The sequence below is a fragment of the Lucilia sericata genome, unplaced genomic scaffold (assembly GCF_015586225.1).
Source record: "Lucilia sericata isolate MDLA Ls3-8-SP2 unplaced genomic scaffold, ASM1558622v1 Contig000064F_arrow, whole genome shotgun sequence".
Taxonomy (NCBI): Eukaryota; Metazoa; Arthropoda; class Insecta; order Diptera; family Calliphoridae; genus Lucilia; species Lucilia sericata.
This window is the reverse complement of record NW_023994099.1, coordinates 314,306-340,847: the sequence shown is the minus strand read 5'-3', so window position 1 is coordinate 340,847 and position 26,542 is coordinate 314,306. Positions and strand designations below refer to the sequence as shown.

General features: G+C 28.2%; 1 protein-coding gene across 4 annotated transcripts in view; it reads right to left on the bottom strand.

The window, feature by feature from the left end:
- The window catches only part of LOC119616276 (cadherin-86C), a 90,116-nt gene extending 71,362 nt beyond the window's left edge, over nt 1–18,754 (bottom strand). For all 4 annotated transcript variants that reach the window (XR_005232520.1, XM_037972616.1, XM_037972617.1 and 1 more), the window contains exon 1: nt 17,658–18,754. The gene's annotated coding sequence lies outside the window, so the exon portion shown is untranslated. The remainder of the gene's footprint in view (nt 1–17,657) is intronic.
- Nucleotides 18,755–26,542: the final 7,788 nt, after the last annotated feature.

Here is a 26,542-nt window from a genome sequence, read left to right as displayed (position 1 = left end):
TAGTTTTCAAAAGCAACAAAAAATATTGAACTCTTTCTTAATACGTTTTTTCCTATTAATTAAATTTAACGAAAAATGGCAAAAACAATAACGTTAACATAAAATAAATACATGCACGAATTTTTTAAATAATTGAGCTAGCATTAATAACCTAAACGGTTCTTAGGAATAGAGGGTATGAATGTGAAATATGAACTCTCCGTCTGGTCCATATATCTATAAATATTATTTATCTTATAGTTTAATATATCTAGACATTATATGCAAAAAGTGATAACTCAACTTTTGGGCGAATTTAGTATTGATATTATTTTGAAAGAAACACAAGTAAGAAATGATAGTCGGGCGAGGCCTACACCTGTTACAAGAATAAAATGTGATTTACTTTTCATAATAAAGCATTTAAGTTGAATTGTACCTTGCCTCAGATATACTTAAGCCATTTATTGTTGAACAAAATTGTGGACATTTAAGTTAAGGCTTTGTATAGGGAATATGTTCAAATGAGACCCTATAATTATAAAATTCATGAGAGTCATCAAGGCTGGTATAGAACTTGGTTTTGCAGCTTTTTTTCGATATACGAGTATATTAAACATAATTATGAACTTAAAAGCACTATTCGTCGGGTTCAGTTGTATGGGGGCTAGGTGAAATAATGGACCGATGTTAACCATTTTGATTACAAGGTTTACATGGACGAGCGGACGGACGGACATAGCTAAATCGACTCAGAAAATGATTCTAAGCCGATGGTATACTTTAAGGTGGGTATATGACCAAATTATTGAGCGTTACAAACATCAGCACAAACCCCATATACCTTCTATAACAGCGGTTCCCACCGGTTTTTACTTCGCGGACCCCTTGAGGAACTTATTTAATTTCGCGGACCTACATACATATTTTGATATCTTATTGTTCTAAATAATTGTTCGTCCGAAAATTGACCTAGTCCATAAATCCCTAGGTCAAATAAATGTAGAGATGTCATATCTATAAAATATTCCCGATAGGTTTTTTTTCTTTGTTGAAATGTTAACATGATGTTTAATTTTATGATCGTGAGATCTTTCATGTTCATTTTTCTTCAAGGCAGCAAAAAGGTTTCTTTATCAAATATTGTCGACAAGTGCTTAAGGAGTCACGTTTCAAAAATTTATTGCGATTGCAGAGGGGTAAAGTGAGCTAATTTTTCGGGAAAATAATATAAGAAAGTTGGACTTGTTCCATGTTGTTGCGGAATACGTTATCCGCATAATATATGACATGAACTCTTTTACTGCATGGTTTTGCCTACATATTTATGCGAAACGATATGGATTTTCTGATGTTAATTTAATAATATTGGTCGATAAAATCAAGTTAAAATCTTTGTATCACGTCGGAAGGGAATATTTATATTTAAAATTAACTAAATTAACGTATTGAAGGTGCATAAAGAGTCACCTCAGTTTTTGAAATATATAATTTTAGTCCTTACAAACAAGAACACTTTTGCTTACAATTTGACAAACTTAAATCTGGTATAAGCTTGTCTTTGAATTATGAAATGTGGCCTAACTTCATACTCCGGAATACCAGTATCCCTTATTTAATTGTAAGACAGATCATTATCCGTCTGAAATAAAAAAACATTGTTTCACTACATATACAGGAAATAAAAATTACATATCAGGCAATCTCTTACTTTATAAAAGTGATACAATATTGTTTATTCATGGCTTTTTTCGTTTGTCTTCGCGGACCCCCTAGGATTTTACTACGGACCACTAGGGGTCCACGGATCCCCATTTGGGAACCGTTGCTCTATAATATTCTCTGTTGTAATTTGGAATATTTTTCAGCTATAAAAGTTATAAATTGTATGCAAATAATTAAAAAGTGCTCCCTTAAAAATATTTGCTAAAATGTGAGAAATATGAAAAATTTTCCAAAAATAGAAATTAAAAATATGTACATATATTATTTGTGCAATTTATCACGAATTAAACAGTTTTTTTGCTCCCGCAAAGCTAGACTTTTTCGAGTTGGCACTTTTATAAATTAGCAGCAAAAAATTCAAATAAATATATGAAATATCTTGGAAAATGTCGATGAATAATTAATCTGTGTAAAGGGTTGTTTATAAATTGTATTAAATCCACCGGAAACTTATTTTTTTAAAACTTTTATATATTTTAGCAAATTCGGCTCACATTAAAAATTAATTAGAACATTAACTGGAATTCGGAACGAAAACAGGAAACTGAACAGGTTTATGTATCTCCTAATTTTAAAAGTCAAACATTTTAGAGTTTTCAAAATGTACTTTTGTAAAGTTACTACTGAATTTAACTATAATACTGAAACATTAATTTCTTTTTATTAAAAAAAAAAAATTCACAAATTTAGAACACAATATATGTAAACAACAGAAAAAAAACTTGATTAAGTGATAAAAAAATATACAAGAAGAACTTTCAAACGAGCGAGGCATCACTATTATCGTCTCTATTTTCGTATAGTAATGACATGTGTCATTTGTGTCAATTGCCTTCCTTAAACCCATCAACATCATCATCAACAAGATCTTTATCTTCATCGTCATTGTCACTTCGTTTAATCCACATTAACAAACGGTTGTCGGTTTAAAATCAAATAAAAAACAAAAAACCGTTAAGAAAAATCATAAAAAAGTGTAAAAGTGCTTTCCTACAGTAAGTAATTCAACATTAAATAAAAGAAAAATGTTTTTGTTTTCATTTTTATTACTGTTTTAACTATTTCGATGACATGTTTCAGGTTGTTTCTTTTTATTTTTTTAATCTTAACAATTGTCATCAACCGCATTGTCCTCATTCGTCATTATGGCTGACAATATTCTTTGTTATTTTCATTTGTGTACCAAATGGACAATTTTGGAAAAACAAAAATTTAATATTTAAAAAAATATGTACATGTTTCTTACTTGACTTATTATTACTTTTTTTTATTTCATTTTCACTAAATACGTAGTTTTAATCTATGGCAAATGAAACCGTACGATGCATTAAACTGAAATTTTTTTTATCACTGACAAAAAGTATCATAAATTTCACGATTTTAAATTTTAAAAATTAAAACAGTGGACATTTCTATAAGAAAATTTTGTTTGAACTGTTTAACATTGTCAGATCTAACAATATGGTCCGAAAATGTCTTAAAATCGTATGAACTTAAAATTGTTGTGTGGCAATATTAGGGGGGAAAGCATTGATTGATCATTGTAAGACTGATGCTTGATAACATATTGTTAAAAATCTGACAATTGTTGTCATTGTAAAAAAAATTCAGACAGTTAGATCAAAATATATTATCAGATGAGAAAGTTTTTAACAACTGTCAAAAAATAACAATATTATCAAATAACTGTCTTAAGTCCCCTTCACACGAGCGCACAAGTAATATGATCAAAATTTTGTGTAGAATAGAACGGATGGGATGGTCTAAAAGCAATATGTAATGAAACACATTGAGAGAAAATACGGATGGAAAATTTGACAGTCGTATGGCTCTCTTCATTTTTTGAAATGATTCAAAAAACAAGCAAGTCGCATTAGATCAGGGATGTATTTTTTTGTAAACACATACAAAAAAGTGAAACAGCTGTTCCATCATACTTTGTTATTGTTTTATACCAATCGTGTAAACACGAAAAAAAATAAAAATACAAATCATACGACTTTTATTCTCTTTTTTGTCGCCAGTATAGGTCCTAAGTAGTCTAGATTTAACCTGTCATAATAAATCAAACGCAGAGTAAATTTTCCATTTATAATAGACAAAATGTAGTTACTGTCATCAAGGAGTCTATTGAATCCTTTCTAGAATAAGCTTTAGTTAAAATAATTTATAATTTAATTCTAATTCTGTGGCTAGTAGTATACTGAAAGCAGGTTAGATTGCTAGATCCGGACTGTCTCATCTAACTGTGGGTCTAATCATTATTTCATGGTCGATAATATGTTAGTTAGGTTGTGTCAAACTTTCACCATCTAAATATTTTATATAGTCATATATTCTTATACCATAAGAAGTTCTTATTATGATTTTGCAAAAAAAAGTAATTATTATTTAAAAAATTAAACTCATATTTCATACGTTTTAGAGTCCACGTATGCCGAAGTGGGTATTTTTATACCCAATCCACAAAAACGTACTTGTAGCTTAGTGGGCTTAGTGGGAGTGGGCCTAATCACTTGGTTACTTTTTCTTATAATAGAGGACAACTAAAACTACATGATAGAGGACATTGGAGACTTCCACTACCCCGCTATCTAGAGCCATTTATTTTAAAATTTTGTGATTTTGTTAAATTGCTTAAACTTGGCTCATTAGTTCCCCACCAAGACATGGTCTTATTATTTTAAGAAGTACGATTCTTACTTTATCTATTCCAAAAAGCAGATTTTTGATATTATTCTCCTAGCATTTTTTTACATTTTCTAAAATATTTTTGGGTATTTTTCTACCCATTCGGCGTTGATGGGATAAAAGATATTTTTTTAATAGAATTTCCACTCGCATCCTATTAAGCGACTGTAAAGCCCTTCAAGGAAATTGTATAAACTTTCTTTTGTACAATTTTCTTGAAAACCCTGTATGAACAAAATGTCCAACTTTGACCTCTTCTAACTCCGGAAGGTCTTATCCGATGGAGCTGAAAATGTGTGTCTGGCCTACTATCCAATAGTACTAAACATAAATAAAGTTACAAATAATACTCAAATACATAATATTTTTAAATTTTACAACTTTTGCATTGAGGCAAAAGATGCTGTTAGTAGAATATAAACAAATTAATTTATTTTAAATTCGCCTTGAGCCCTTAAGCAATTACAGCCAATAAAATGTGTGTTTTAGGTGTAAAACTCAACAAACAAGATTAATGATGATAAAAAATGCGCTTTAATTGTTTCGCCAAAACCAAAATTAAACATAAAAACTAAATTTAAATTACGTACAAATTGGTAATAAGATTTTGTTATTTTATTATTTTCTTTCTTTGAAGGCATAAAATACACAACAAACAATAAGCAACAAAACAGCAATAACTTTAATGGTTTTAGAGTATTTCCCAAGAGATGAACTGTAAAATAAAATTTGAAGGTAAATTTTTTGGTTTTAATGATTTTGACCGCTCAAACTAAATGTTAAACAATTTAATGGCCAAGTAACGAAACAATAACAAAAACAACAACAACGACAAAATCAAAAATTGCTAATTTAAACAAATGAAAAACTTGATAAATACGAAAAAGAACTACCTATTTATAAGTCAACAAAATTATATTTTGTAGGTTCCAATGTGAATTTAGCTCATTACTTGTAATTTACATCAAAATTATATTTCTTGATGATTTAGATTTAGTTCTTTCTAAGATACCATATATCAAAATTTTTGTCTTTGGTTTTCCGAAAAATATAACATTTTGAATATTTTTGAACTAGCAAAAAATATGATACGCCACTGAAAGCGTCTCTTAAAGACCTTTCACATGATATAAAAATTGCATATCTAATGTAGGGGAGGAACTCTTTGTGAACGCACTCCCATGTTTCAAAATAAATATTATTGGTGAATGGAATTTTAATATCGACCTTGTTAAATTATAAAGGAAAACTATAACACATAAAGGAAATAAAAAATATCGACATTTTGGAATGTGAATGTTTTTTTCTACATATATATTTTTAAAAATAGTAGAAAGTGAAAAGTTTTTAACTATAAAGATCTCATTAAAACGGTTTCAAAGACAATGATTTAAATATTTTATATAAATTTAATGATATATAAATTTAATTTTTTCGCGTTTGATTTGCAATTCTTTGTTTTTTAATTAAGAAGTTTTTAACAATTTGTTAATGGGCTGTTAGTTTTATGTTTCAAGTTTAATACATAAATAGAAACAATTGTGAGCAAAACTAGAGTTAGATTAATTAATTGATAAAATATGTTAATTTGAATTTTATTTTTTTTTTTTGAAATTTATTTTTAAATTTGCTCTATTCTGTTGGTCACATACATACATATTGTACTATGTATATGTGTAACTATGTATGTACCCAGTAAACATTTTTTCAGACATGTCTGATGTCAGAAATTTTCTGAAATAATTCTTATACTTTTTCAGAATTTTTTAACGAATTTCTATTAGACATTTTACAGAATAATCGGCAAACTGTTTGTTAGACTTTTCTACACATTTTCTGAAGTAGTAAACGATTAACATCAGACTTGTCTGTACATCGTCGAAAGGGAATTTCAGTGTTGGGACAATTATGAAACTAATCTGCACATTGGCGGAGGACAATATGTTTTTTATTCCTATATTATTTTTTTTAGACATAAAGGAGAGTAGTCTGTACATTTTTTTAAGTATAATATAAAATGGCTTAAGAATTATATCTATAAGTTTCTATTATTTTCAGACATTTATCCGACATCTATCAGACTTTCTTATACTTGATCAGACTTTTGTACGAACTGTCGGACATTTTATCAGACATTTATCCGACATCTATCAGACTTTTTTATATTTGATCAGACTTTCGTACGAAATCTCGAAAGAATGTCAGACATGGTATCAGACATTTGTCCGACTTCAAACAGATTTGTCGCAAAATTCCTTCAGAATTTCCCCAGGAATTTACATCAGATTTCGTACCGAATTCTGACCGACGACTCTGCACACTTTTCTGAATTTCCTCACACAAAGTGTTCCGAATTCCGAGCAACCTTTCAAACGATTTTCGAAACGAATTCTGACGGAATTCGGATACGAAATCGGAAACTTGTGCAGACTGTCGGTACGAATACTTCAAGAATTCGACAAAAATTGTTTAGCGGGTATGAATTTCATTATTTCATTCTATTAATATGTATTGTCATGCTAATGCCACCAAAAATGTTCTCACAATTTTTTAAATGTTTTTTACTTATTGTTAATTTAAAAAGTCTGTTAATATGGCTTAATTTTTAAAGATTTGAATTGTATGTTTGTTTGATTCATTCATCATTCTTCTGTTGGGTTGATTAATTGAATGTGTGAATGGTTAATCGAGAATTAAACGAAATTGAATAGTCGCGCTTGGCCGACCATATGATACCTTATATTAGTTATTCAAAAGGCGCTAATTCACTAATTATTGCCCAAGATGAAAATGCTTCTTCCATAATACGTTTTTAACAATCTTATTAATTAATATTTATGAAAAAAAATATATATTTTGCATGTTTAAGCGATTTTTTTACGATAGTACCTTTTAGTCGACAAAAAAAAAAAAAGAACAAATATTTGTTGTAAGTTATCTTACCATTTAATGAAATATTTTGTTTAACGTAACAGGGATGACAAATGGAATTTTCAAATTGTACAAAACAGCATCTAAATGTGTACTTTTCTGAACCCGATTGTACCAAATCCATATTTTTGCAACTTTATCAAAAGCATTTTACGCCGACTCCCTCAGTCCGTAAACTTATCAATATTTGTATGTATCAATAAGAAAGTTGACTAGGCAATAGGCTATTATATATAGACGGGAGACTAGTCTATAACTAGACAATAAACTAGTGTATAATTTTACCAATTTTCCAATCTAAGAGAATGAGAGCTTGGAAGTTTTTTGAGTCCATTAAACAGAATTTACGTCATCTAAGTAGGAAATCATATGGCATATCTGTTCGTCTACTATTACTTATTCCCAATACAAATATTTTATATTATGAAATGTTTGAATATAAAAAGTACCAATATTTTTTTAATGATACACCATTATTTGAATCTTTAAAGGCTTTTACATAGAGATAATTCTAAATTGGAACCAAAGAATGTTATAGATCTTAATATTACGTATAGTTTTTTTTTATTATATAGAGTTATCATAATTTATTACAGGGCTCTGCAAACATCAATTTTTAGCAGAGATGCTGATAAAATCTGTAAATGATTTATTATTTTAATATAAAAATATAGGTAAGTTTTTATTGAAATATGTACCACTTTTAAAATAAAAAATGCATATTTTGAAATTACTATATCGTCACCTGAAATGCAAAAAAGGCGTAACAACCAAAAAATTTAAAATCGACTTCTTGATTGAAAATGGTCCACTGCATCAAAATACATGTTGCTGCAAATTTTTAAAATCCTATTGTAAAAAAGGATTAAAAGGGGCGTAACAAATCAGCCATTTCCACAAGTAAGAAAGTTCTTAAAAGCAACATAATAGACAATGTTTATCGAATTTGGGATACAATACTTGTAAGAAAATCTCGTTACTCCCTTTTGCATTTCAGGTGACAATATTGTATTTCAATACAAATTTTAAATATTTTTGAGAAAATTTGTTACAATTAGTAAAAATTGTTAGTTATTGAAGAGATCTTTGGGGTATAATATTAAATCATACACAAGGATTCATACAGGAAAATATATAAGGAGAACCTTGCATCGGTATCAAGATAAATAAATATATCGGAATTAAGATAAATATTAAATATAATCTGTTAACGGAAGCATAATGCTTGCATACCTTTAAGAAATGCGTTGTTAATCAGATCAGCAACTAGTTATTGTATTCAAAATATGTACATACATATGTATAACCAAATAGTTATTTATATTTAATGGCGCCTCGTTATATATTTTGCAATAAAATTCATTAGCAAATGATCTGAATTTAAATGTCGCTTTTTACCAAACGAAATATATTTAATTAGATACAAAAGTTAAAAGATTAGACAGACAAATATTTTCTCACGTTTTGTCAAAAACTACTCGAAAGACAAACACATCTAAAAAATGTTTGTATTTGTATGTTTTCTGTTTGTTTGTTTGTTTTATCTCACCTGAAACTAATGAATGCATTTATGATCACGTTAGTTGGATGGATAAAACAAAACTTTAAATTAAATCAATTACCACCTCTTGAGTTGAGTTGTCTGCCAGCAGCACGGACTGGCATGCAGAAGAAACATGACAAAATAAAAATTGTTAGTGTATTGGCCAGAATACTGACGCCTCCATTGATAGACGAGAATAAAAGATCATGAGATGAAGTTGACGAGACAGGGACTGAAATTGAGTCTTAGACTGAGGATAACAATGGTTGTTTTATTTATTTATTTATTTATTACACTCTATTGTAAATGTAGACAAAACATAGTTTATGATGGCAAAATAAAAAATGAGGAAAAATGTAATATATTTATGTGAAAAAAATAAATAATGTTAATAATAAAGCAAAACGAAAAATTAGATGCATTTAAAAATAAATTTAACTTGAGGCGGCGCAAGCCATCAAACCAAATAAAAAAAAAAAAATGGACGCAGTTTCAAGATACTCACTCCAACTCCAAATGGCATTAACAATAAACACATTAATTTAAATGACCCACCAAAATTAATGCTGTTACAAAAGCATATCTACATACATACAAACATACATTCGTATGTACGAGTATGCTGTACATTAGACCAATCTTTAAAAATGTGTTTTGTTTGAGTAATGAAAACTTCTGTCGAAAAAGATAGTAAATTTGTAAATTGCATTGGAATTATTGATTTTTATTTAATTTTTGACCCCAGCGGTGGTAATAAACTTTAAAACTATCCGTTATACGGCGTCGTAGTTTTAAATTTTGGTCAACTTTACTTAAACCGCCGAACCAATTATTTTAAAAGTTGAGGAGTCTATAGATTTTTACGTGCATAATCCACATGTCCAACCAAGGCACTCCAACGCGGACCAGGGAACTAGTAGTGCCTCTATAAATAAATTTCATAAAACATTATTCTACTTTTTTTTACGTAGAAAATCGATTTCGAACTCTGCAAACTGTGTTAAAGTCGTTTATTAAATTTCATTTTTAAGAGCAGATCTAATATATGTACATAGTACATTTGTACGTATACTGCATTTGTAATACAAGCATATGGCCGACCAGGCCAATACAAGTCAAGTCATCTAAGCCAAGTGGGGCCAATACATTTTATGTTTATTGTGTGTTAGTCGATGTGGATGTCATTATGACACAAGACCATCACAAATGAATTTTTCAAGCTTTATTACGTGTATTTCAATGATGACAATGATGGCGATAATGATCATTATAATGATTGTGTTGCTGTAAAAAATCATTATTACAATTATGAATGTGTAAGTATGTAGGTTTATGTATTATATATGCATGTCAAGATGACTTATTTGACTCGGTGTTGTAAGTTACTTGTAGACTTTTTTCTTTTAAGTTTTTGTAATCTTTTAAGGTGAAGCAGAGTTTCTCTTCTTCTTTTTCAGATTTAATTTTTTTATAATTGACAGCATTTACTACAGATAATCATTACCGATAAAAGAACGAGCGATATACATATACACAGTAAATGGAACAATCCGGGAGAAAATGTGATGATGTTGGGGCCCATTTAAAATCACATGCAACTGCCTGTGCAAATGGAATGTGTGCTAACTCGTCAACAATTCTGTTAATGGTGATCATAACGATCAAAATGATAATTATTGTGATAATAATGAAGAAATTGTCTCATTTGTCGATGTCTTTTGATGTAATATTTGCCCGTCTGCCTTTTAGTATGTTTTAGTTTAATTTATCTTTAAGCCAAAGTACCTTTAGTTGAGTTCTTTCCGGACAGTAACATGCATACATACTTACATATATACATACATATGTATGTATGAATGTTCATACATTGCATTTTACGTTCTGTTGTGTTTTATTGTACATTTTTGTGGCTCTTTCAAAATTTTCAGTTTATTTAGGGTTTCATTTTTAACAGCGTGATTTTTCTTACTTGCTCTAAAGAAAGAGTGTAACGAATTTCTTGACTTTAATGATGTGATATTAAGTGCAACGAATAGACCGATAAATCAGAAACTCTTCGCTATGTGCAACACTGGTTCTTTAACTCTGGGTTAACAATAGTCAAGCAAACTTTGAAAGCAATGAGATATGCTATTTAAATGTTCGTTGAGATTAATTTGTTTCTGAAGAAAGTTAACCAATGTTTAGAAAATATAACAAAGATTGTCAGAATATTTTCTGTTAGAATCACGTCAATGCCTCAGCTATTTAATATATGAGCGAATTATTTAAATAAATTAAAAAAATATAAACTTTAGAATAACTTGGAATGTCATCATATTTTATTTATGGAAATTTAGCCGGGTGGGTAATTTATAGAGAAACTATATACATATATATTTTCTATATTTTCAATATGTATGTATATGACATAAATAACACACTGCATAAAAACCTTGATAATGCAGTAAACAGAAAATAAATTGTGTTGCACTGTCACTATGTTTAAGCCCAGGACTGTTTGCCAACTTAAAATACTAAAGTAAACCTAAGACTCTGTTACTCAGTCACTCACGTACTTACCAAATACCACAAATGTGCAAAAGGCACATAAAATTTTAAGAAAAAATTGTGCGTGGGATACTTAACAAACGACTAAGATAATAATAGACATAATAACCGACAACAAGCCATGGTTGCAGTATTGTACATTTGTACATAAGTAAAAACATACATATCAACATACCAACAGTCTTATATATACATAGGTACATACATATAGCCTAGCAGTTAGGGGGGACAGTTCCGAACTAAAATTATTTTTTATTTTAGGGGAAAAATAATTTTTGAAAAGGTCATCAATTTCCTATCAGCGATTGAAAATCTTGATCTCAGTAAAAGTAAAACGTTAAAAAAAATCTATAATATTTTGGAAATTGGTTTTAAATTTCATTTTGGGATGATATGATTTTCAATTCACAATATTGAAGTTAGTTGAAGATTGTTTCAAATTTATATTGTTTTAAAATACTTTTTTTGCTTCATTTGTTTGAAATTTTAAGCATTTAGAGCATATGTAGTACGGATTAACATAAGCTGATTTGAACGAAACTTTAGAGTTTGACAGTTCAAGTTCAAAAATTCTTGAAATTATATAATTAGTAGAAATATATACATATCTACATTAGAAATATATACATATCTACATTTGTATGGAGGAAAAATAAGGTGTCAATGTTCCCAACTAAAATTAAAGTTTAATTGATTCTATGATACGATTTCTCAAAATTTTTGTCCTGGCGTTAATATTTTGTGAGCTGGATCAAAGGATAAAAAGGTCCTTTTTTTGAGGTTTTTACGATTTTTTTCATATTTCTTCCAAAGGAAAGATTTAAAATATTGGTATCATTAGAAAGGTCCTTGAGAGACGCTTTAAATTCTGTATCAGAAATTTTTGCGTAACAGCAAAAGTAGTCAAAATTTTCTAATTTTTCGGGAAATTTTTAGATTTTTTGCATTTTAACATAGATGAATTTAATATAATTCGTTGAAATTAATACATGATAATCCTCAATAAAATCTACGGAAACGGTTTTTTCCGTTTTTCAAAATTCAATCTAGATCGAAGTTTATTTGATTTTATAGACACCTATGTACGCTACCAAAACATTGCAAAATAATGTAAACAACAACATACAAAGCAAGCATAACAAACAAGTAGATGCTTAGGATAAATTGTGTTCATATTTTAGTTTTACTGAAAAATTTTATCTAAAATAAAATGAAACCATAAACTAAAAAAAGCTAATGAAATTGTACATATTATGTATATTATGATAAATATAGCTAGCACAATACTGAAGAGAAATATCGAATTTCGAAAAACAGGAAAAAAACATTTCGGTGAAATTATATGAGGTTTATAATGAAATAATTTCAATTAATTACATTAAATAAATCTATGTTAAAATTTGAAAATTTTTTAAATTTTCCGAAAAAATACGACATTTGTAATAATTTTAGAGTTGTATACAAAATTGTATTGGAATTGTCATTGAAATCGTCTCCCAAAGACCTTTTATATGCAACCAAATTTGCATATGGTTTATTTGCAAGAAATATGATAAAAATCAGAAAAATCTTATACTAAGATCCAGGTCACCAAATATTGACGCCAGGACAAACATTTTGAGAAATGGTATCTTAGAATGAACTAAATTTTCATTTTCGGTGGGAACATCAGCAACTTGCATTTTTTTCTAATGTACATACATAAGTATCTATATTAAAACATTGTACAGCAAAATAATTATATTAAATGCACTCAATTACATAAAATATTATTATAACTCATAATATATTTATGAACACTACAAATACAAATTAATTAACATTTTTAAAAATCATGAAACTTTAATTGCATTTTACTGAAATTTCTTACACACAAACATATTTTAAAATAATTACAAGCCATTAACATCTAAATACAAATTTGTAATAACTAATATTTTAATTCATCAAAGGATCAATATTTTAGTTGATTTACAAATGTTGAGATTTTTTAAAACTGCAATTAGAAGCAAAGGTGGTAATCTTCACTTTTGTAATTTCTAAAATTAAGAAGAAAACAGCAATTTCATTTAAAACTGGAAAATTCTCACTTTAGAAATAAGTTTTTCATTTGAAATTAAAGCTAAATTTAATTCATGAAAAACTTTGGATCCAATTTGTCAAAAAACTTCTGTGTGATTTTATTTCAAACTTGTTTTAGATCTTCTTCTAATACCATTCTTAATTTTCAAATTTATTTAAAAACGATAAAGGCTTTTGAAATAGATTTTATTTAAAAATCTTAATTAAATTTAATAAATAAGAGTTTGCGAAAATAACTGTAAAATTTTAGTTACGAACATATTTATGTATAAAGTAAATTTTTTATTTATTTTCTTACATTCTACTGGCTGTAAATGCATAATTTGCAATATAATATAAAATAACATTAGAAATTTTCTTCAAATTTAAGGTAATAAAAATTTAACAAGAAAATAAACATTAATTCTATATGCGAATGTTGAACAACGTTATTTTTAGTACATATGTACTTTTATAGTTGAACTTGCTAATAAAAGCATACTATTCTGTTCATGTCTTCGGGCTAAGCAATTGTTAATTATTTAGCAAAACAGGGAAACGTAGGAGTTTCTCAGTTTTTTTAAGCTTTAAATACTTTTTATTCTCTTCAACACTTTTCTAGTGTGTTTGTAGAAGTATTTTCGTTATTATTATTGACATTTGAGAGGAGAGAATAGACCTTTTTCCATCTTTTATTAATTTCCATCTACCCAATTAAGCGTCATTAGATGATAATGAAATGTAAACTAAAAAAGTATTTATAGTGAGATAGAGGGAGAGAAAGTTTAGAATTTTAGTAGCGATCAAATGAAATGAAGTGCGTGCATGCGTGCACTCACACTGACATGTTGTTTGTTAATAAGTAAACAAAAGACTTAAGAAAAGAACATTTATTTTTAAAGTGTGCATGAGAAAAAGATTTTTATCTAACATTTCGATTTGATTTTCATTTTAGTACCCTTCTCAACAGAATTTATATATGTACATATGTTTGGATTCATTGGGTGTTCTTAATACCTAGTAAATTACAAAATATTTTTTGTAAATATCTGTACGTGAAGCAACAAAGAAAGAAAAAAAGCATTATGAAAGTAGAGGATCGAGGAATTGAAATCATTAAAGTAAATATTTTGTGGCAATTAAGTGTTGAGTATTTAAACACACGAGTTAAGCAAGAGTTGGTTTAGTAAAAGTCACAAAAGTATTATCGTAGTACATATTTTGAAAGGAATTTGTTTAACAATTTATTCACTTTTCGTTTGTATCGCATTTATTTGCTGTCGACAAAATTGTGTGGTGCGTTTTATATTTTCATAAAAATATTTAATGAAAAGTTGTCACACCAGATTGTGGCATACATAAATAGTTTTGATTATCAATATAGAAATATTTAAAAATAAATAAAAAAAAGACATTCACATAAATACACTCACTCGATCGTTTGTTCGCTTGCTCATTCACTTAGACGAAAAAATGACAATTTACAATTATTCAAGTAGGTGGCTTGGCTGGCTGGCTGTTCCAAACAATATCTACATAGTTGAATTTTTATTATTTTTAATATTTCTAACATACAATCGTTACCCAATACCCTCTCTTCATTCTTCACATGTCTGTAGTATCTGAGCTTCTGTGTTTCAAGTCAACGTTTTTTAAGAGTCTTAACATTTTTGTGCAAAGTACGTTTAAAGTGGGTCAGACAAGGCCGTTCAGATTTTGCGTATTTCTTATACATATTTTGATTGCTTGTTTGTCTGTGGTTGTTGTTTTTAAAAGCATATTTATACAAAAATATTTATTTATCTGGTCGTTACCGTAAATATACATACACACACACACACAAATACGTAAATACATATAAAGAATAAAACTTCTACCTCGTAGCTATTAAGTATTGCTTAGTTGGAATCGCTGTAGTTGTCGTCATCCAACATCGATTGATCAAATTCTCGCAAAGCGAACGTACGACAGATGTTTTATGTTTAAAACCACAATTTGCCATTCGCAAAAATCGTTGTTGTTTTAGCTTTTTTGCAGCTATTTCAGTTGCTGTTAATGTTTTTGAAAGCTCAACAATGAGGTCGACTTTTATTCGCATTTATGTTTTTAATCGCGTTACGTGAGTAATTTATTGCTCATACAAAAAAAACTATTATTCACCATATTGTATCGTATTTTATTAGTAATATATTTTATCGTATACTCATAAATACATACTCTGTTGTATTTGTACGATCATGTACTTATTGTGATCGTTAAAGAATTTTTAAGAGTAGTATGTATGTATGTTCGTAAATACATATATTTTTGGCGTCAAACTACAAAACTTGGTTTAAAAAATGAATATTAGTTGAGTTTTAATGCCATAAAATCTATAAAACATTTATAATGTATACTGCCGTTCATAAATGACATTAGTTAGGTTTTGTTTTTTGTGTATTATTTAATGTATATTGTCAAGTCCCAAAAAATGTTCATATCGATGAACCTGACTTACGTATAGATGCCTCAATTGCAAAAACCATTAACTCCTTTTGAAAAACGTAAAGAAATAAAAAATAATAATTATTTTTTAATTTATTTACCGTTATATGGTAAACATATATGAACGTATACATTAAAATGAGAAATATTTATTTTTTTAATGAAATGAAGTGCTATTTAATTTCATATCTGCAAAAATATTTTTTTTTCACTCCTTTATATTTTAGTGCATGGTTATGATAGCTTAAGTGCTCTTGAATCAAGATGTGGTTTTAAAATATTTTTAGCACGTCGAATTTTTACTCGATATCCATTTTAAATACATAATCTGAACTTGAGCCGCGATGCTGTTCCTGATAATTATTTTTTTTTATTAAGAGAAAATATATATTCTTTTGGATTTTTTTAAGAATTATTTTATTAAGATTAAGAATTATTTTTTTAAGATTAAGCAAAAGTTTAGGAATTTTTCATCTTAATTTTTTGAAAATTTTCAACTTTGAGTGCTTATAACTTCCAGATGGAAACACACTTAGTTTTAAATTTTAGCAGGTACATAGCCTTTAATGTTATAAATATGATAATGGTATTAAAAAAATATATTTTAGAAAAAATATTTTGGAGTGAGGTCGCTGAAACAAAATTTTTTTATTTCAGAAACTCGACGTGATAGAATGAAATTAATACCAGATGTAGATATTGAAGTAGGATTTCATTGCAGACCAGTAATAATTGGTACAGAATTAATTTAAAAACACTTTGATTTATAAATTTCGCGAATTCGATGTACGAAAAATATGTATTTAAAATTAAAAGCTGTAAGTGGTTAAAGTTGAAATTTCTAAAAATATAAATGCTGTGACAAACTAAAAATTCGTCTTTTTAATTTGTATAAAAAAAATTTTGCTTTGTATAAAAAAGAACGAAAACATTAAAAAGAACTTTTCAACTACACACAGTATAAAAGTCGTTGTTTTTGCTCGTACCTTTGTGAAAAACTTTCAGACGTAAGGTTTGGATACATCTGAGAGTAAATAACTTAGCTATTTAATACCACTCTTAGCCACATTTTCTCGGAAAATTAACATAATGATATTGCTAACTGCAGGAATTTATTATTTTATATTGGAAATAATGAAAAAAAAATTAAATTTATTTGATATTTTATTTGATATTTATACATATGAATGGTTTGAGAATATTTATATGTATATGATTTGAGAACTAAACAAATGATGATTCACCTAAAGAATATCCAAATGTTTTGGTAGAAATTAGATAAAACTTTTACCGAACACCATACGATTTGACGCAAATCAAAACGTATGGAGTTCCTGTAGTCCTTCTAATTCTAAAATATACAACAATTAAATTGAGACTAAATGTTTTTACATAATACCCAAAATATATTAAGTCAAGTGATGGTAGTTCGCGAGCAGTATGTACCGGTATTAAACAAAATATTCAAAAATATGTACATATTTTAAAATTTATACAAATTTACATATGAATCTTTAGATGTCAGTTCAGTTCATGAAATTAAACTAAAATTGAATAAAATAACTAAAAATAACCTTTTTGAATTTTGTTACGCTCACGAACGGCCATTATTTTCAAAGGCATCATTAAACAAATCTAGTTACATTTTGAGACATTAATTTTCCTGGGAGAGGAGAGCAAATAATAATCATACCTTTTTCTGAATATCAAAGGAAGTTAATCCAATATGATCTGATTGATCGGTGTCTTAGGATTCTATTTGTTATGTGCTGATGAAATTGTCTTATTTGTTTCTTTTAAATGATCAATATGGAATTGAGATTAAAAATTTTGTTTATTTAAAATTATTAAGCCCGATATTCTCACAATTTTCAATTCATGATATTATTTTCTTTTAATGTTTAATTATAGTTTAATTTTTTTGTGTTTGTTTTTTCTTTTTTTTTTTTGGTGAGATATTATGAGGGATATCAAATAACAAGAAATTTACAAAGTGCTGGGATTTCATTAATTATTTTTTCTCTTTTGCATTTAATCAATTCAAATTTCATTTCTTTTGTTGTTTTTTTTTTCGTTTCTTTTATTTATTTGCACATGCAGCAAGTGGTTTCACTTTATAAAACACAATAATATTCATGATTTTACAAAAAAATAAAATAAAAGTAAATAAACAAAGTATCACACGTTTAGCATTTGTTTTGTTATTTATTCATTCTATAGTTGTCGAGGTTTAGTGCGATATTTTTTATGTTATTTTCATAATATGTTTTGTTTTCGATTTTTTTAATTCATTTGTTTTTTTATTTCTATAAAAGAAATTTAAAATATTTGTGGATGATTTAACAAATTACTTAGTCTAATTTCAGGCGAGATTGCACGATTTCTTTTTATAATCCAATATACCATTATAAATTTATTTTTACAATTATAATTATAATAACTGTTTTTGTAAACATGTTATAAAACTATTAAATTATCACTAGTTACATATTTAATTTATATATATACTTTCAATTCTTATTGGATCGCGATTAGACTAATATTTTTTTTTAGATATACATACATATTTTTACATTTTTAAATCTTATTTGAATGGCACTTAAAATACATAGATAAGTTTAATATTCTCATAAAAAATATATATATTTTTATCCTTATTTCTAGTTTCAAATATTTTTTGTTTTTATTTTTGCACTCTCACTTAACAAGAGAATATTATTGTATTCAAAACTTTATAAACGATATTTGTTTGATTACCGATCCCAACACCGGTACCGCAGAAAGGTCGTAATGATACTGACAACCAATCGACCAGAAAGAAGTTGTTGTCTACACAACACGTCACAACAAAAACATACTCTTTCTTAAATCAAGCCGAACATTTAACACCAATACCTCTCTTAACATTAAATTATTTGTAGAAACATTCCGATTTGATGATATTATATATTAAATATTTTTGGATCTAAAATTAAATGGTGATTTAACGATCCATATTAGATTGAAAACCAAAAGATTCAAAGTCCCTTACAGTGAAAGATGAGGCAAGAGCAATTTGAATTTTAAAATAAAATTTCTGTCCTAGAACACTACAGGAAGTGAAAGACTCCTAAAAAGGAGGGAGGAATTCTTCAAATTTTCATACACTTAAAAAAAAATTATATAAAAATAGACTAATAATTAGTTCAAAAGAAGATTCTTGCGTTGTAGGTTCCCCGACCTGGATTTCTAAACTGTTTTCAAAGCACCCAATTGTTATTTGTGTCATCTAATACAGTGTCAGTTAAACAGCTTAGTTGCACAATTTTAAAATACATAAATATTGTATATCTTCACTTTGTTAACGTTTACCGGATCAAGATGTTAGATTCTCATTTAAAATTGTTCTTTTTCAGGAGCAGTTACGAAAAAATGCATACCTACATTAAAAAAGTACACACTCATTATCACATTTATTTTCGTGCTATATTGAGGGACAGGTGTAGTGTAAAAATCTCATCGATATGAGTAGTTGGTAGTGAAGAGAGTGTCAAACAGAAAAAAACTGGTTTAGGCATTAAGTCATGGTTTGAAGTGAAGGTTTGAACCAGGTTTACAAAATGGGTTGCATCATACCAAATTACAACTTACAAACATCAACAGTCGAAAGACAGCATTTAGTTTGCATTATTGTTGTAGTTGTTTTTGCTATTTGTTTTTGTTAAACTCGTTTACTTTCGAGTCTCGAAAAGGCTGTGGTGTGTTGTTTTATTTGTTGCTAAATAAATGTACAAATAAAACAACAGCAACAGAAACAACAAACATTTTCAAGTAGTACAACAAATACATATACATAACTATTCATACAAACATGCACAGCCAGCAACAATTCACTGTTCTATTGCTAGAAATTCTATCGAGTCAATGTCCTCTCTTTGAATTTAAAGAATTTTCACGGCAACCTCTTGTTGTTGCTGCAAGTATTGGCTGTAGACTTTTTTAAAGCGGTTGCTGCTGTCGTTGTTGTAGTCGTTGTTGTTTCTTTTTGTCGATAACAAAATAATATAAAATTATTTGTTAATTATTTTGGTTTTCGTTTCGATTCTTGCTGAGAAAATAAAGCGAAATTGTGATTGTCTCATATTGTTTATAGTTTATATTAGTTCTGACACTTGAATACTTCTTTTCAATATCCATTATAATTTTTTAACTTCTATCTGTTGCTACTCACCGTGATAAAGGCATGCGTAGTTAGACCACCTGGGTAGCACAGGTCCATTGGATGTAAATAAAGCCAATAACAAACTGAAGATCCTTTTCTTTACACATCAAAATAACATTAATCGAACATCATCTACATGTGTATACACAACGCATAGTACGTAAAGTATCTTCTACACTTTACACTAATGTTATGTTTAATAAATACTTCGGTATAAGAAACTCCAATTGGTAATATTACAACAACTGTAAGGTACAAGCAAACAAACAAAATACACCAATATACGCCTTTTGATAACATCTAAAAATCATCGTCATCATCTTCATTCGCATCCTCAAAGTTAACCACTACATCCCATCCAGTATTTGAAAGCAGATACATATTCGTTTGCGAATTTATAACAGACCAGACAGAATATCAATAATAAACAATAAATTTATTTTATGCCAAATGTAAGGCCCATATCTACATACTGCAACCAAAGACACACCACGAATGCAGCCGATACACACTATCATACAACTAATTCAATGTAATGACCAAGTTCAAACCAAAATAAACCATAAACTACATACATACAACTGTGAACACAAATAAGGCAACAGGTTGCCGCATCTTCATTTTCGTTTTGTTAACTCTAAACAGACTCTTTTGCCATCTCTAAGTCCAACATCATTTCCATCATCTCAAAAATCCTCAACTTCATCCTTTCAGTTAAATACATACATATGTACACACAATCTGTCTTACCAGAAATACATACATACATACATACATAAGTATGTATGAATGTACCTTTATCCCTATCTATTTCCACGTCAGACACAGCGTTAAAGAAATAAAAATGTTTTTCCTCCTTTCTTACTATACATCCTCCATTCTTCTTGTAAAAATTCACGCTGAGCAGTTACATGGAGGCAAATAAGAATTATATTGTGTTTAGCCACATTTTATTAAACTATCTTTACGGCGATATTTAACATAATGAATTCATTTAACATGATTGAAATTAACAATCAAACAATTTATAGGAACTTTATGTAAACCACCGGCCAGGGATGCAAAATGAGATTTTGTGTCAGTATCAAAAAATATTTCAGAGGGTACTTTTTTGGATCTCAAAGTACTAAAATATTTTTTTTTGCTAAATGATGGCAATTTCTTAACTACATTTATTTTTTTAAACAATCCATAACAGAAGTAGAAAGGCATTATATGTTAATATGATGAATCCTTGTCCGTCCCTCAATGTTCACCTTTTTACATCTCAAATATTAGCCAGATATTGTACTATGTAAATATCTTAAATTTAAAGCTGTCATGATATAATTTATTATATTTTAATAAATCCGGCATTAATTAAATTAGGCCACATTTCGCCCTATAAAAGGACGAATTTAGAATTTCAACTTAATGCTAATAATTGAGCTACAAGTATAAGTATCGACTGTTCATTGTCAATAAATCGCTTAAATATGTGTTATTGAATTAAAATCCGTCGTGGGACCTTAAATAGGATATTTACTCGTACATCCGATTCTGAATATGACATGAAACATTAATTTGCTTAAAAGTCCAAATATTTTTGACCTAAAACTTCTTATATTATCTTTGGTTAAATGCTTAGTTTCAAAACATATCGTTTTATAGTAGATTGAATCCTTCGAGTTCCTATCATTTGGAAATCATTTGTTTTAAAGTCAAATATTATTTCAAAATTCAAATTTCTGGTAATTTTCTCATAAAATATTAACAGCGAAATTTTAATAAGATTAATATTCATATAATGTCAATCAATATAAAAATATGTACAACTTTATTAGCCGTTTATAATTTTATTATTATTTAAAAAAAAAACGGCTTTTAGTTGATGCATTTTTGAGAATTTATATAACAATGTGCTACACTCTTATAAATTTTTGTTTAAATTTACACTATTTATTGTAGGTAACCAGACTCCTAGTATAATTAGTGTAAAAATACATGTTCAAAAATATTCAAAATTTTTAAACACATTGTATGTAAAATCCTTTGATACAAAATGTGTGTTTTTACCCTTTTGTATTTATAAAAATGTTTAGCAACATTCCAAAATCGTCTAAATTTAAATTTTTTGTGTTTAAATAAAACATTTTTACATGTAAGTTTAATATTGAAATGTTTAATTGTACATAGAAATCTAAACCTTTAATGTACCACTTTCTATTCAAAAGATTAAAACACATTAAAATTATTTTGAAAGAATGCTTTAATTTTAAAATTACAAAAGAATTATCTTTAGATCTCATTTACTTGATGCACTTTTGTATTTAAATGGATTTTTATGTAAATTTTATCTTTATATAGTAAATATTGAGGAATCTTGAATATTCGCATATTTGTGGATGGATTACATATTCATAATTTAATGTTCTATTGGAAGAAACCAATGGGAACCAAATGTAGCCACGGAGCACGCACATTAATTGGATTTTTATTCAAATATCCTTCTTCATTCAAACTTGACAACAGCATAATGCAGCATTTGTTTGAGCGATGTCTTGGACTAGTTCATTGTCGATTTAAGTGGACCAAATTAATACAATTTTTTGAATATTTTTGCTATTTGTATTATTTTTTCTATTGCTTCTTAACATAATCTTATTGAAAATGTTTTATTTGTTGAAATATTTTATTTTTTTAAAAATTGCTTGACATTTCAATATTACTCGTCTAAATTAAAATTACACACATTGGGGCTAAAATATAAAATTTAAACACAACATGTGTAATTATAAAGTTGAAATGTTTATTTTATTGGATACATGTTTATGAATAACCAAAATACTACATTTTATTTGTATTTTTGCAGGCATAATGTTGTAATTAATTCTTATAAACATTTTATGCTTAAACTTACGCATCTTCTGTAATTTTCGCAAAAAACTTACATACTTTGTAATAGTAATTTTACATGCATTTTTTAGAGTGTAAAACACTCTTGGAATTTAAAATTTTAAATATACTTTAACCTGTTATTTTTTATCGAAACGATATATTAAAGGTTTTTAAAAAAAATTCTTTATCTATCTGTTAAACGATAATCGGATATTGTGATTGTGGCCGTGAGAGTATCAAATAAGACTCGGGAGTACAACGGTACTTTTGAACATCAAATAGTATCAAAAAAAGTACCATCGTACCAATTTTGCCATCCCTGCCACCGGCAAATATTTAATATTTTTACTCAATATGAAATATTTAATATTAAACAAAACTGGTAATACTGGGATTTTAATTCAAACTTTTTTTAATCCATTAAGTTCACAAAACTTCGCTGTATTATATGTATATGTATATCTATGTCTATGTTGTTAATGAGGTATAATATGATTTACGCTAACAATGCTTTTAACATGTTTTACAAAAAATAGTTTTCCGATTCACATTTACATATTTATAGGATTATCTGTGAGGACACCATTCTCTAACAACTCTGACTTAAAATACTTAAAAAATCCTCGTTCTAGTCTGACTCCTTTTGTATACCCATTGTTCATACTACATGAAGATCCAATATTGTGTACATTAGACCTGCCTTAGTAATAGTAACATCAGCATATCTGTAATTTATATGAGCCTAAATGGTATGGCTGATTTTCGTAATGCTCGGACCTCATTTGACTCTAGGCCCATTCAATAATAAATATTAACTTATTTGTAGTTTTATTTGTAACTAAGTATTTTTTGGATCTCGTCGAACAAAATTAACTTGGCTCCTATATAATCGGTATAACCGTTCTTGATGGGGAGAATAAAAACACTGGTTTGCTCTCCATACAAACTGAGATGGTCTACTGATTATTATTATTATTAGTTTTAAAGGACACGTCTAATGTAACTTTGAATTTAAAACAATATGCACTATGTGTATGTATTGTGTTACAATGAAAAATACATAAATTACCATGTATTGACATTAAAGATATTGAAAAGGTGAGTTTAATATGCAATTAGTGTCCAGTTACATCAGTATAAATTAACAATTTTTATATTAGATAAATTAACGCCATTTAATATTAGTTAGCGTGTACCTATGTACCCCTTTTTCGCAGTTTTGAAATTATTTGCCTCATATAAAAATGAAAATTAAATTTTTGATGAAGCCAAAAACATGGTATGACTTGTACTTACAGAACGATTTACTTTTCAATAACTACTACCCAGTTGGAAATTGTGTCTTATGGAGAATGTCAGAAGTGATTCTTTACGTACGAGTCAGCAGGTGATGACATTTTACATGGGACGACTTGATGACATTTCGTCTCGCATTCTACAGCTGACAATAAACGTAAAATGTCCTGTGTTTGTCATCATCGACAAATTTATCATTTGATCAGAATGGAATCAGACATTTTTGTAATTATATTTTTAGTTTTTCTCTAAGATTTTATAAAGTGTTTGTTTATAATAACATAAAAAATAAATACCATGAAAATGGTATCAAAAAATATTTAACAAATAGCAACATGAAAATATAAAAAATTATTAGAATTTCTTTGCAATATTTTCCGGTAAGACATTGTGTATTTACACAATCATTTGTATATACATATTATCATTTGATGCTTTCCTTTCATATGTCAGATGATTTCGGAACGGCAATTACAGAAAAATTTAGCAAAAAATTTGGGAAAAAAGAAGGCTTTGAAACATTTAGATATATAGTTTCAAGTTATACATATGTATGTGTATTTAAAATACTTATTAATATTTCTATTTGTTTGTTAAACTTTTAATAACAGCAATAAATTTGTAAAACTTTATTACAATTGTACTATTTGTTTTTAAAACTATGACCCGAGAATTTTTTCGGAAATCCCGGGAAAATTTTGTTGAGAATTTTTAGGAATTCCATTTAACAGTTTTAATACCCTACACCACTTTAGTGGGGAGGGTATATTGGGTTTGTGCTGATGTTTATAACGTACAATATATTGGTCCTATACCCACCAAATAGCTTAGAATCATTTTTTCAGTCGATTTAGCTATGTCCGCCGTCTGACCGTCCTTGTAATCAAACTACAGGTCGCAATTTTGAAGATAATTCTATGAAATTTAGCACACGATCTTCTATTGTCCCAGGGACGAAACCCTATACAACTGAACCCCCTGAATATGGCTTTTAGGTTCATAATTATGTATGTTTAATATACTCGTATCTTGACAAAACGCTGCAAAACCAAGGCCTTAATGACCCTGATGAATCTTATTATGATAGGACCTCATTTGACCCTCCAATACAAAGCCCACTTCAAAATGTGACATAAATGTCCACAATTTTATTTAACAATAAATGGCTTAAGTATATGGGCTACTTTTTATTTTGAAATTCCAAGTGAGCGGGGTGCCACGCCCATATTAAGAAAATATGAAATGCGTATATTTGAGATAATATAACAGTTAGAGTCCTCAAATTTTGTCGGAGCCACTTTAGTGTCAATATGATTATTTAGGACAAAAAGTAGGCGGACTAGCATAAGGGGCGTGGCACTTCCCATATATATGAAATACAAAAATTCGTTTATCTTGGAAACTATTACAGTTAGAATCTTAAAATTTTGTATGAATAACTTTAACTTTAAAATGTTTAAATATTTTGGGTAATAAATTGGCGGACTACCCATGAGGGGAGCGGCACCTCCCATATTAATTAAATACAAAAATTCGTTTATCTGGGAAACTAATGGAACTAAGTTCGTCAAATTTTGCACGAAGAACTTAAATATTCATCTCAACATTTTGGAGGAAAAAAAGCGGACTTTCATCTAGGGGGGCTTGAAGCCCTCATATGAATTAAATAGAAAAATTCGTATATCTGAGAAACTATTAGAGCTAGAATCTTCAAATTTTACTTGAAGACTTTTGACATTCATCTGAACATTTAGAGTATAACGGGCGGACTTTCAAAGGGGAACTTTACACCTCCCATATGAATTAAATATAAAATTTCGTTTATCTGGGAAACTAATAGAACTTGATTCTCAAAATTTTGCAAAAATTACTTTAATATTCATCTGAACGTTTTAGGGAAAAAGTGCGGGCTTTCATCTGGGGAGCTTGAAGCCCCACTGAGAAACTATTAGAGCTAGAATCTTAAAATTTTACATGAAGAACTTTGATATTCATGGGAACATTTAGAGGATAACGGGCGGACTTTCAATGCGTGGCTTGGCACCACATATATGAATTAATTACAAAATTTCGTGTATCTTGGAAACTCTTATATTCTTCAAATTTTTCATAGATAGATAGAAATTGGCGATAGATAGAAACAGGCGAACTTGGAATAATTTGCTTGACATCTCTCAAATGTAACATATTGTAAATGTGGAAAA